The following is a 9,995-nucleotide window of genomic DNA, read 5'->3' on the forward strand; positions in this document are numbered from 1 at the left end:
TTTGTGGAAAGGAGACAATGGTCCTGCTTATGCATCACAGAAGATGTGGCAGTTCCTGCAGTTGTGGGGTGTGTCACACAGGTTTGGTATCCCTCATGCTCCGACTGGTCAGGCTACTGTAGAAGATGCTTGTGGTACTCTGAAGCGGGTTCTTCAGAAACAAAAATGGGGAATGTAGGGTAAAACCCCACACAGTCAGTTGGCAAAAGCTTTGTACACCATCAATCATCTCACTGTGCTACAGAACTCAAAAAATCCTGTCATTTTGAATCATCACCTTTTGTTGCAGGCTCTGGACGAGACACGTCAGCCTCAAGCGAAGGTTCAGATGTGGAATTTAGTCACCAAACAGTGGGAAGGTCTCTATGACCTTATCACTTTGGGGCGTGGGTATGCTTGTGTATCCACAGATACTGGGGTACCCTGGGTACCTTTGAAGTGTGTTCGTCCTGACCTGCGACTGCAGAGACAGAATCCAGCACACAGGCAAAATGGAAACTGACCAAACTGAAAGTCATCAAGTGGATGAATCGTTGAGTGATGACTCAGATACAGATGGTGTGAGTGATCACTCCGATGATTCCTCCATGAGTGGACACTGAATGTTGTTCATTTTTCCTCTTAACATTGCTTGTTTTTCTTTCTTTTTTTTTTTTTTAAATGGAAAAAGGGTGAGATGTCGCCCTGTTCTTTGAAGGTTCTTCTAAGCCTTCTGATGTTTACATTTTTGTAATGGAGTTTTTTACACACTTTCCATGTAAATAATGATTGTTTTGCAGTCCTTTCTGCAGGAGGAGAAAATTGATGGACTGTTGGTTTGACCAGTGTGGTTGGAGAGGTGGCAATTTCATCTTCCAATCCATGGATGCTTTTGGAATTTTATAAATATCGAGGTCCAGAAAAAAATGTGCCTTTTTTGCCTTGGACATCTCAGGGTGTGAGTGTCGTTCATTTTGTGTCGTATTGCGACACCCTACCTCTCTAAGCAGCTGGATGCAGCAGCTAAGGGGTGGCCAGGATGCCCCAGAGCTGTTGTGGCTGTGGCAGTGAACATTCAGGAAGCACACAAGTTCACCCTGGGCCAGAAGATGACAGTGCTGGTGTCCCACACAGTGTCTGCAGTGCTGGAAGTAAAGGAGGGACATTGGCTCTCCCCACAGAGATTCCTGAAATACCAATCCATAATGGGGGAACAGGATGATGTAGAAATTGTGGTAACTAACATTGGGAACCCAGCTTCTTTGCTCAGTGCTTGTATGGGAGAAATGGTGTGTGACAGAGGTCACAAGGGTTGCAGCATGAAGAGAGAGGCGAGAATGTTGACCTCATGTTCAGAAGGCTTGATTTATTATTTTATGATATATATTACATTATGACTATACTAAAAAGAATAGAAAGAGAGTTCTCAGAAGGCTAGCTAAGCTAACAATTGAAAAGGAATGAATAACAAAGGAGCTGTGCAGAGAAAATTATTGTGGTTATCTGTTGCCAATCAAAACTTTACTCAAGCGCTGGTGTGGAATGAACAGGGAATTTCTTCACCTGTAGAACATACAATTCTATCAAATCACCAAAACAATTTTACAATATAAGAAAATGCAAAACCAATGCAAAGAAAGTTCAAGCCCAAACAGCTGAGTTTCAGGAAAAAGTCCATGGACTGAAGATGTTCCTCTTTGCCATCTCTGAAAGTCCCTTTTGGTCCTGAAACAGGCTTGCTGCAGAAAAGTCCATCAATAGTTATCAAAAGCCATTGACAGTCATCAAACAATTTCAAACAATTTGAGACAACTTCTGGAATGTCCTGCCACAGCCCTTTATTGAATAATTTTGGGCTGAAGCTAATTTTTGGCCCTTCAATGCTTCAGAGTTGCTGCCAGCTATTTCAACTTTTTTTTTTTTCTTCTTTTTTTTTTTTTTTTTTTTTTTTTTTTTTTTTTTTTTTTTTTTTATCAAAAAGAGCAGCAGCAGCAGAGCAGCCAAAGAAAGTCCCTGGTGGGCCCTGGCCCATGTGGAGGGATCAGGAACCCCAGATCTGGCCCACAGAAAGGCGGGCCAAGACCAATAGGGAGAAGCAAAACCACCAAACCCATTAGGAGGCCGGGAGGTGGCCCTGGCCCAGGGACCCGAGCCCAACAGCCCAGGCCCAACATGGCAGGCGGGCTCTGCCTTCCCACAGCCTGGCCCCGCACTGCCAACGGAATGGTGACCAAACGCTTCTTTTCCCCAAAATCACCAAGGCATGCCAGCAGCAGGGAAATAGAAGAAGCCCCAAGAACCCTCATCTCGTGTCTAGGAATGTTTTTTCTCCACAGCAAACAAGCCATGATCACTTCCTGCTGTGCCCTCTGCAATGCAAATGCAACAGGTGTGTCTCCCATCTGCCTCACGGCACCACCCCCTCTGGGCTGGGGACCAAAGGCAGAACTCTCGGCACCCACCTGCCCCTCGCCGCTGGGGCGCGAGAGGGGCAGCAGAGAGATTCGCACCCCCCAAGGGAAAGCAACTGACCAAACAGCCCCCAACCCGCCAAGAATGCTGATTTTGAATGCAGGCAGATGGGCTGCACCCACAGCCAGCTGTCGGGCCATGCCTCCTCCACAGAAAGGGAGGCCGGCGCCCTCTTCCCCTGTCCCAGCTTCCCCTGCAGGGGCAGCCCCGGGACAGCCCGAAAAACTTGGGGGGGAAGCCACGCTGGGTGCAGGAGCCGCTGTGGGCTGCTCCGAGGGTCCCGTGGGTTCGGCGCCGTCTTCAGCATCATCCTGAACAGGCACTGGCTCGGTTTGAGGCGGCGGGGCCGGAGAGGGGGCTGGTGGACGCAGCAGGGCAGCCGGGGGGGCGGTGCCGAGTCGCTGTTGTCGCCGAGGGCGTCTCCTGCCAACAGCGATGCAGCCGCAGGGAGCGGTGTTTCTGAGCTCTCAGGCGCAGGCGTGGAAGCCGGTGAAGCCATGGGCAGGACCACCCGGGGAGGCGGCCGCGGGGCGGGTCCAGGAGGAGGCCCTGAAGGCCTGGCAGGCGGGACCTCGGAGACCGGTGCTGCCCCCATCTCTGAGCGGGGCAGGGCCCAGGAGGCCGGCCAGGGCGGGGCCTGCAGGGCTGTAAGGGGCGGTGCAGCCCACTCCCATCCCCCCAGAGAGAGAGAGGGGGAGGGAAGGGATGGCTGCATCTGACCATGCTCCGAAGACGCAGTAAAAATACTTCGTCTCCTGGCAAAACTTCCCCCCCACTGCCGGGATGCAGGGGGGCTGGGAAGCAACAGATCATCCTCCTCCAAAGGATCTTCTCCCGCTGGAGTCAGAGGACATGGGACGAGCCCGTTGCAGTTGGCAATCCAGGGAAAAACAGCTGCTCTCCGGTTCAAAACTGGAAAGAACATCCTAAATGCTGGATAAATCTGGGGGTATCCAAACCCATGGTCCAAAACGAATTGGAAAATGGAGTCCATGTACTCCCATACAAAAGCATCAAGGGCACAGAGCACATTTGTAAAGAACCCAAAAATCTTTGCCCATTGAAAAAACTCATAGAAATCTGTCTCCAACAGGCAAAGTCCGTCCTCTTCACCCCATTTTTGACAGAGGGCAATAAGCTTCTCCTCTGAAGGGGAGAACCGAACCTCCTCCTCTATGGGGGAAGCCCTCCACATCAGCAGCCACAAACTACCAAGGGCTGCATTTTCAGGAAGGGAAAAGCCAACAGTACCTTTTGAAAGAGTCCAGCATGCTCTTGCCAGCTCCATTGCGCTACTGTGCTTTCCGAACATCTTCCTGGAGGCTTTTCAGAAGGTTCTCTTTGTGGTCAGCCTTGCTGTGAACTCCAAATCAGGATCTTCAGTTCTTCAGCTCCTGGCTAGAATCCACTTCTGTGGTCACTTGTGAAGCAACCATCAATGCCACACATTCGGGGTTTACCCAGTGCAGCAATTGTTCCTCTGGGGGTCTCTCCAAGTAATTTGCTCTTCAGACGAGGGATCACCAATTGATGGTTTTGTCCTCCTCACTCACTCGGGGTTCACCAATTGTCACAGACGCACAAGGGTCTTCAGGGTGTAAAGAGAGACGAGAATGTTGACCTCATGTTCAGAAGGCTTGATTTATTATTTTATGATATATATTACGTTATTACTATACTACAAAGAATAGAAGGAAAAGTTCTCAGAAGGCTAGCTAAGCTAAGAATAGAAAAGAATGAATAACAAAGGTCTGTGTCCCGGCAGAAAGCAAGAGCAGCTCTGCCAGGAATGGTCAGTAAATCCAAACATCCACAGGAGACCAATCACGGATCCACCTGTTGCATTCCACAGCGGCAGATAACCATTGTTTACACTTTGTTGCTGAGGCCACAGCTTCTCAGAAGGGAGAAAAATCCTAAAGAAAGGATTTTTATGAAAAGATGTCTGTGACACCCCACCTATCTCTCTAACCCTCAGATGCCTTGCCTACCTTTTTGCCGTGGATCTTGTCCTCTGAGAGTTCTGTCGTTGTCCTGGTGTGAGGGTTGCTGTCCTGTCCCACCGGGAGGGTTCCGCTCTGGTCTCCCTGTCAGGGTTGCTGTGTTGTGCTGCTGTTGGGGGAAAAGGCTGTGCTATTGTTAGGAGGGCTGCTTAGGCTGAGGTGAGGGCTGGGCTGAGGGCTGGTGCACCTGTACCCTAACTTGCCTCCTAAGCTGTTCCCTGTAGCCCTGATCTCCAGTGCACTGTGCAGCCCTCAAGCCTTCTCCCTTGACCCCTCAAGCCCTCCCTCAACCCCTCAGGCTCTGTCTGTCACCCTCAAGCCCCCCCTATGCCCCTCAAGGCCCCTCTCAGCTGCCCCTCAGCTCCTGTGTGTCACCATTAATCCCTCTCCTTTGCCCCTCAGCCCCCAGCTTCTCAGTGTCACCCTCCAGCTGCCCCTGCCACCCTCAGCATCTCTGTGTGTCACCCACTGTCCCCTCTCCCTGCTCCTCCCTCAGCTCCCAGCCTCTGCCACCCTCCAGCCCCCACAGTACCCCTCAAGCTGCCCCTCAGCCTCTGTCATGCCCTGAAAGGACCCTAAAAAACCCTCTCAATTCCCTAAAAAAGGCATAGTTTTCAAAGTGTCCTAAACACCCCACAAAAACAAAAAATAGCCTCAGAATACACTAAAAACACCCTACTTTTAAGAAGCCCCTAAAACACCTCTAAAAATCTCCAAAGAACCTTTTGGGACTACTTAGAGATTTTTTAAAGAGCTCTGAGAATACCCCTAAAATCTTGAAAATGCCCTGTAAGACCCTAAAAAAGCCTATAAAATTCCCCCAAAAACCCTAGAAATAACCTAGTCGTAAAAAAAGTTCTCCATATACCCTCAATACCCTTCAAAAAGCCCTAAAACCTTTTAAGTAGTCCTTAAAAAGCCCCCAAAATATCTGAAAACACCCCTAACAATTCCAATTAGTGGTAAGACATCCCTTAAAACACCCTAAAATGTTTTTTAAAAGCCCTGAAAAAGCCCTAAAGGTTCTTAAACATTCCCAGAGAATTCCTAAAAAACTCTTGCAAAAAAAACCCCTAAAATATCCTTAAAAATCCCTGAAAAAAAACCTAATGAAACCCCTAAACGTCTGTTCAACTCCTACCTGTAACTCTGTGGCCTCCAAACCTCATCTCTACCTTCCAATCGGGGTAACTGCCTGCAGCTGCTGGGAGCGCTCTGGGGCTGTCCCACCATGAGGGTGGCACCTGTGCCCTAACCCTGCCTGGTACCCCGTGTCCTGTGCACCCCAACCCTCAGGGTCAGCTCTCCAGCTGTCCAGCCCCCCCATCTTTGCCCCTCAGCAATGTCTGTGTGTCTCCCAGAGGCGCGTTCAGGATCCCACGTGCTGCTGCAGGGAGTCACCGGTGGGCAGTGGGGGAAGTGAGGGACGGGGCAGGGGCAACCTGGATTTCAAAACCCCAGCAGACGGCCGGGCACTCAGCACCACAGGAATCCAAACACCATCGCCACAATTGTTCCTTGCACACAAAACTCACCCGGCCAGGTTCCCGATGGAAGATTGTAGGAGCCACTTGGCACTGTCAAACCAACCCTGCCAGTTTTAATCTGGGAGGCATCCTGTGCAATGCGGAATTTCAGCAGCCAGCTGGCCACTCTGGGACACAGGCCCCTGAACAGCAATGCCAGCCCATTTCCCTGGAAACAAAACTCACCTGCCCAGGTCCCTGATGGCAGATTGAAGGAGATACTTGGCACTGCTAAACCACCCTTCCATCCTGCAGGGGCATTCACCTCCCTTCTCTGTCCAAGGCCCAGCTCCCCTCACCCGGCCGCATGGCTTCCCCTCCCACACCCAGCCCGCAGCCGGGCAGGGCAGCTCTGAACCTTTCACCCACCGGAACCAAGAGAGCTTCCCCTGGGAGTTCTATGCTTTTAACCCCCTGTGTGCTCAGAGGCATATCCATGTCCGCAGTGGCCACACCAGGTGCAAAATTCAAATCTGAGGACCTATTGGTTTGACCTATTAGTTTGATAAAACCACACATTGGTTTGATCCCAAAAAACGCACTTCCTTTTCAAACCAGGACAGCGGGACCAATGGATCCGAACAGAAAATCCTAAACTAGCTCAGTAACCCAAAAAGAGGGGTTAATTGTGAAATGAGCGGCTCTGATTGGCTGGCCCACCACAGCCCGCGCCTCTCCATCCCCGCCCCCACCTGCCCAGCGCCCCAAGGTTCCCCCTGCCCAAAAAACCCCCAGCCCGGGGCTGCAGCGTCCCGGAAAGGTCTCAGCCAATGGCAGCGCAGGCAGGAGGCGGCTTAGCCAATGAGAGCTCGGGGCGTTGGATTGCCTCATCGGTTGTCGGGCAGAGCCCGTGGCCGGTCGCTGCCCAGAAGCGGCGGCAGCCAATGAGAGCGCGCGGCGCTGCCGAGCCCGCCCTGCTCCGGACTGGCGCTCCCAGCGCAGCGCGGCTGCTTTGGGGCTGCTGCTCCCTGCCCGGCCCCGGCCATGGGGCGAGGGGCGGCAGCTGGGGCCCTGCTGGTGGCACTGGTGGTGCTGGGAGCCCCTCCGGCTGCGGGGGCGGAGGTCTCGGGTGAGCGGGGGGCGGGAGGCGCTGGGACGGGGGGGAGAATGGGGAAAAGGGGGCGAAGGGGGGAGCCCGGAATGGAGGGGGAGGAGGAGGGGACCCCCCAAAGGGAGAGCGGGAGGGGCTGAGGTGTGGGGGGAGGAGAGGGAGAAGTGGGAGAGGGTGGGGAAGGGGGGAAAGGGGGGAACGGGGGAGGGGTGACCCCCCCGAGGGGGCTGGGGATTGGGGAATTTGTGGGAAAATGGGGAAATGGGACCCCAAAAGTGATTTGGGAGCGGCCGGAGGTGGGAGGGGAGAGGATGTGGAAGGGGAAATGGGGGAAGGGTGGCAAAGAGGAAGCGGCAGCGCGGGCAGGAGCGTCCCATGGCGGCCGTGGGGCACAGGGGGTGCGGAGTGGGGATCCGGGGTGGGCCCCGGAGCTCTGCGGTTTCTGCTGGGGTGTGCTGGGAGGGCACCCCCCGATCTATGTTCTGCACTCACAGGGGTGTTTCAGGAGCAGATAACATCGGAGTGTCACTTCATTAACGGCACGGAGAAGATGCGGTACGTGGAGTGGTTCATCTACAACCGGATGCAGTTCGCGATGTTCGACAGCGACGTGGGGCACTACGTAGGGTTCACCCCCTATGGGGAGAAGGTGGCTAAGTCCTGGAACAGCGACTCGGCTAAACTGGAGTACAAAAGGGCTCAGGTGGACAGGTACTGCCGGAACAACTACGAGGTGGCCACCCCGTTCCTCCTGGGGCGCCGAGGTGAGCTCGGGGCAGAGCGTGTCCCCTCGGGCCCTGCCCTGCCAATGACCCCGGAACACCACAAAACCTCCCTGGACATCGACCCAGAGCCCTCAGCGCTCCTTGAACACATCTCCGGAACCCCCTGATCCACCCATTGACCTTTGTGGCTCGCCCAGTCCATCCCAGTTCCTCCCAGTGCGTCCCCGCGCCTCCAGCTCAGCCGAGCGTGGAGCTGACGCTTCTCAGCCAATCAAAGCACGAACCTCTGATGACTCATCTGTTGCCAGGCAGACCCGCAGCGCCGACTGCCCCGGGCTGGGCTCGGCCTCCCAGTGCCGCGCACGTCATTCCCAGTTCCTCCCAGTGCCACCAGAGTCTTTCAAACTCCCTCCCAGTCCATTGCCAATCCCTCCCAGTACCTACTCAGTCCCTCCCAGTCCTACTGAGGCCATTCCCAGTTCATTCCAAGTTCATTCCCTCAGCACAATCTCCAATTCCAGGGCCCCTCATCTCCTCCCATTTCTCTCAAAACCACCTCAGTTCCTCTCCGTCCATTTCCAGTTCCTCCCAGTCCTTCCCAGTTCGGTCCACCCACTCTAACTCAATTCCCAGTCTATTCTCAGTTCATTCCCAGTTCACTCCCAGACCTCCATCCTCTCTCCCAGTACTCTCCATCCCCTCCCACCTCTCCCAGTGCCATTCAATTCCCTCCCCGTCCATCCCACTCCGTCCCAGTACATTCCCAATCCATCCCAGCCCATCCCCAGTCCCTCCCACCACATTCCCCTGGCCATTCCTTATCACTCCCAGTCCATGCCAGTCTCTCACCAGCCCACCCCAGCCCTCCCCTCTCTCTTGCTCTCTCTCCCAGTGTCCCCCAGCGTGTCCATCTCGCTGGTGCCCACTCGAGCTCCCAGCCCGGCCCCGGCCGCCTGCTCTGCTCCGTCATGGATTTCTACCCTGCTGCCAACCAGGTCAGGTGGTTCCAGGGCCAGCAGGAGCTCTCGGAGCACGTGGTGGCCACCGACGTGGTCCCCAACGGGGACTGGACCCACCAGCTGCTGGTGCTGCTGGAAACGCCCCCCCGGCGCGGGCTCAGCTACAGCTGCCAGGTGGAGCACGTCAGCCTGGAGCAGCCCCTGAGGCGGCACTGGGGTACGGGGGAGCCCCTGGGGGCGCTGGCAGAGCCGCTGGGCTGTGCTGGGAGCCACTGGGAGGGAGCTGGAGAGAGGCGGGCTGCAACTGGGAGAGGGGCTGGGGGCTGGGCAAGGGCTGGGAAGGGGTTTGGGGGATGCTGGGGAGGGTGGGATGGGGTTGAGCGGGTCCTGGTGGACACTGGGAGGGAGTTTGGGGGTCCTGGTGGGCACTGGGAGGGAGTTTGGGGGTGCTGGGTGTGCCTGGGAGGGATCGCAGTGAGCCCCGAGGGGCTGGAAGGAGATCGGCGATGGCAAAGCGGGGCTCGCCATGAGCTCGGTTGTGCTGGGCACAGCCTGGGAGGGCTCTGGCTGAGTCCTGCTGGGGCTGCCAAGGGACTGCGAGAGGCTTTGGGGGTCCTGGGGCGCTGGGGGCACCTGGGAGGGGGCTGTGGGATGCTGAGAGGGACGGGAGGGGCTTTGGTGGCTCCTGGCCAGGACAAAAAGGGATCAGGGGGAGGTTTCAGGGGGCCCTGGCTGGGCCGGGGGCCACAGGGAGGGCGCTGGGAGGGGCTCGGGGTGTCGGTGAGAGGTTTTGGGGGTGCTGAGCCCTGCGGACCCCCCAGAGATGCCGCCGGACGCCGCCCGCAGCAAGATGCTGACGGGCATCGGGGGCTTCGTCTTGGGCTTGGTCTTCCTGGCGCTGGGGCTCGGCTTCTCCCTGCGCAAGAAGGTCAGGGCGGGTGCCGGGGGTGGCGTCCCCGCCGTGGCGGAGCGTGTGCGCTCCCGCCGGGGCCCCCAGCCCGGTGTCACCCCCTTTTCTCTGCCCACAGAGCTCCTGAGCCGGCGGCGGCCGCAGCCCCTCCCCGTGGGCTCGGGCCCGGCCGGGACCCCCCGCTCCGTCCCCGCTCCGCTGACTTTGGGGGGGGTCCCGTGTCCCCCCCAGCCCCGCTGGCGCTCTGCCCCCGCCCAGTGCCTGCTCCCAGTGCTCCCAATAAAGCTTCCCAGTTGAGCCCGGAGCCGTTTATTGGGGGGCGATGGGGAGTGGTTTGGGGGGGGGCGATGGGGAGGGATCTGGAAAGAGG

General features: G+C 56.1%; 1 pseudogene; it reads left to right on the forward strand.

The window, feature by feature from the left end:
- Positions 1 to 6,964: 6,964 nt before the first annotated feature.
- LOC128949748 (class II histocompatibility antigen, B-L beta chain-like) lies at positions 6,965 to 9,784 on the forward strand (annotated as a pseudogene).
- Positions 9,785 to 9,995: the final 211 nt, after the last annotated feature.

This window comes from Melozone crissalis, unplaced genomic scaffold (genome assembly GCF_028551555.1).
Source record: "Melozone crissalis strain CALT ecotype California unplaced genomic scaffold, PUWL_Pcris_2 ptg000277l_1, whole genome shotgun sequence".
Lineage (NCBI taxonomy): Eukaryota > Metazoa > Chordata > Aves > Passeriformes > Passerellidae > Melozone > Melozone crissalis.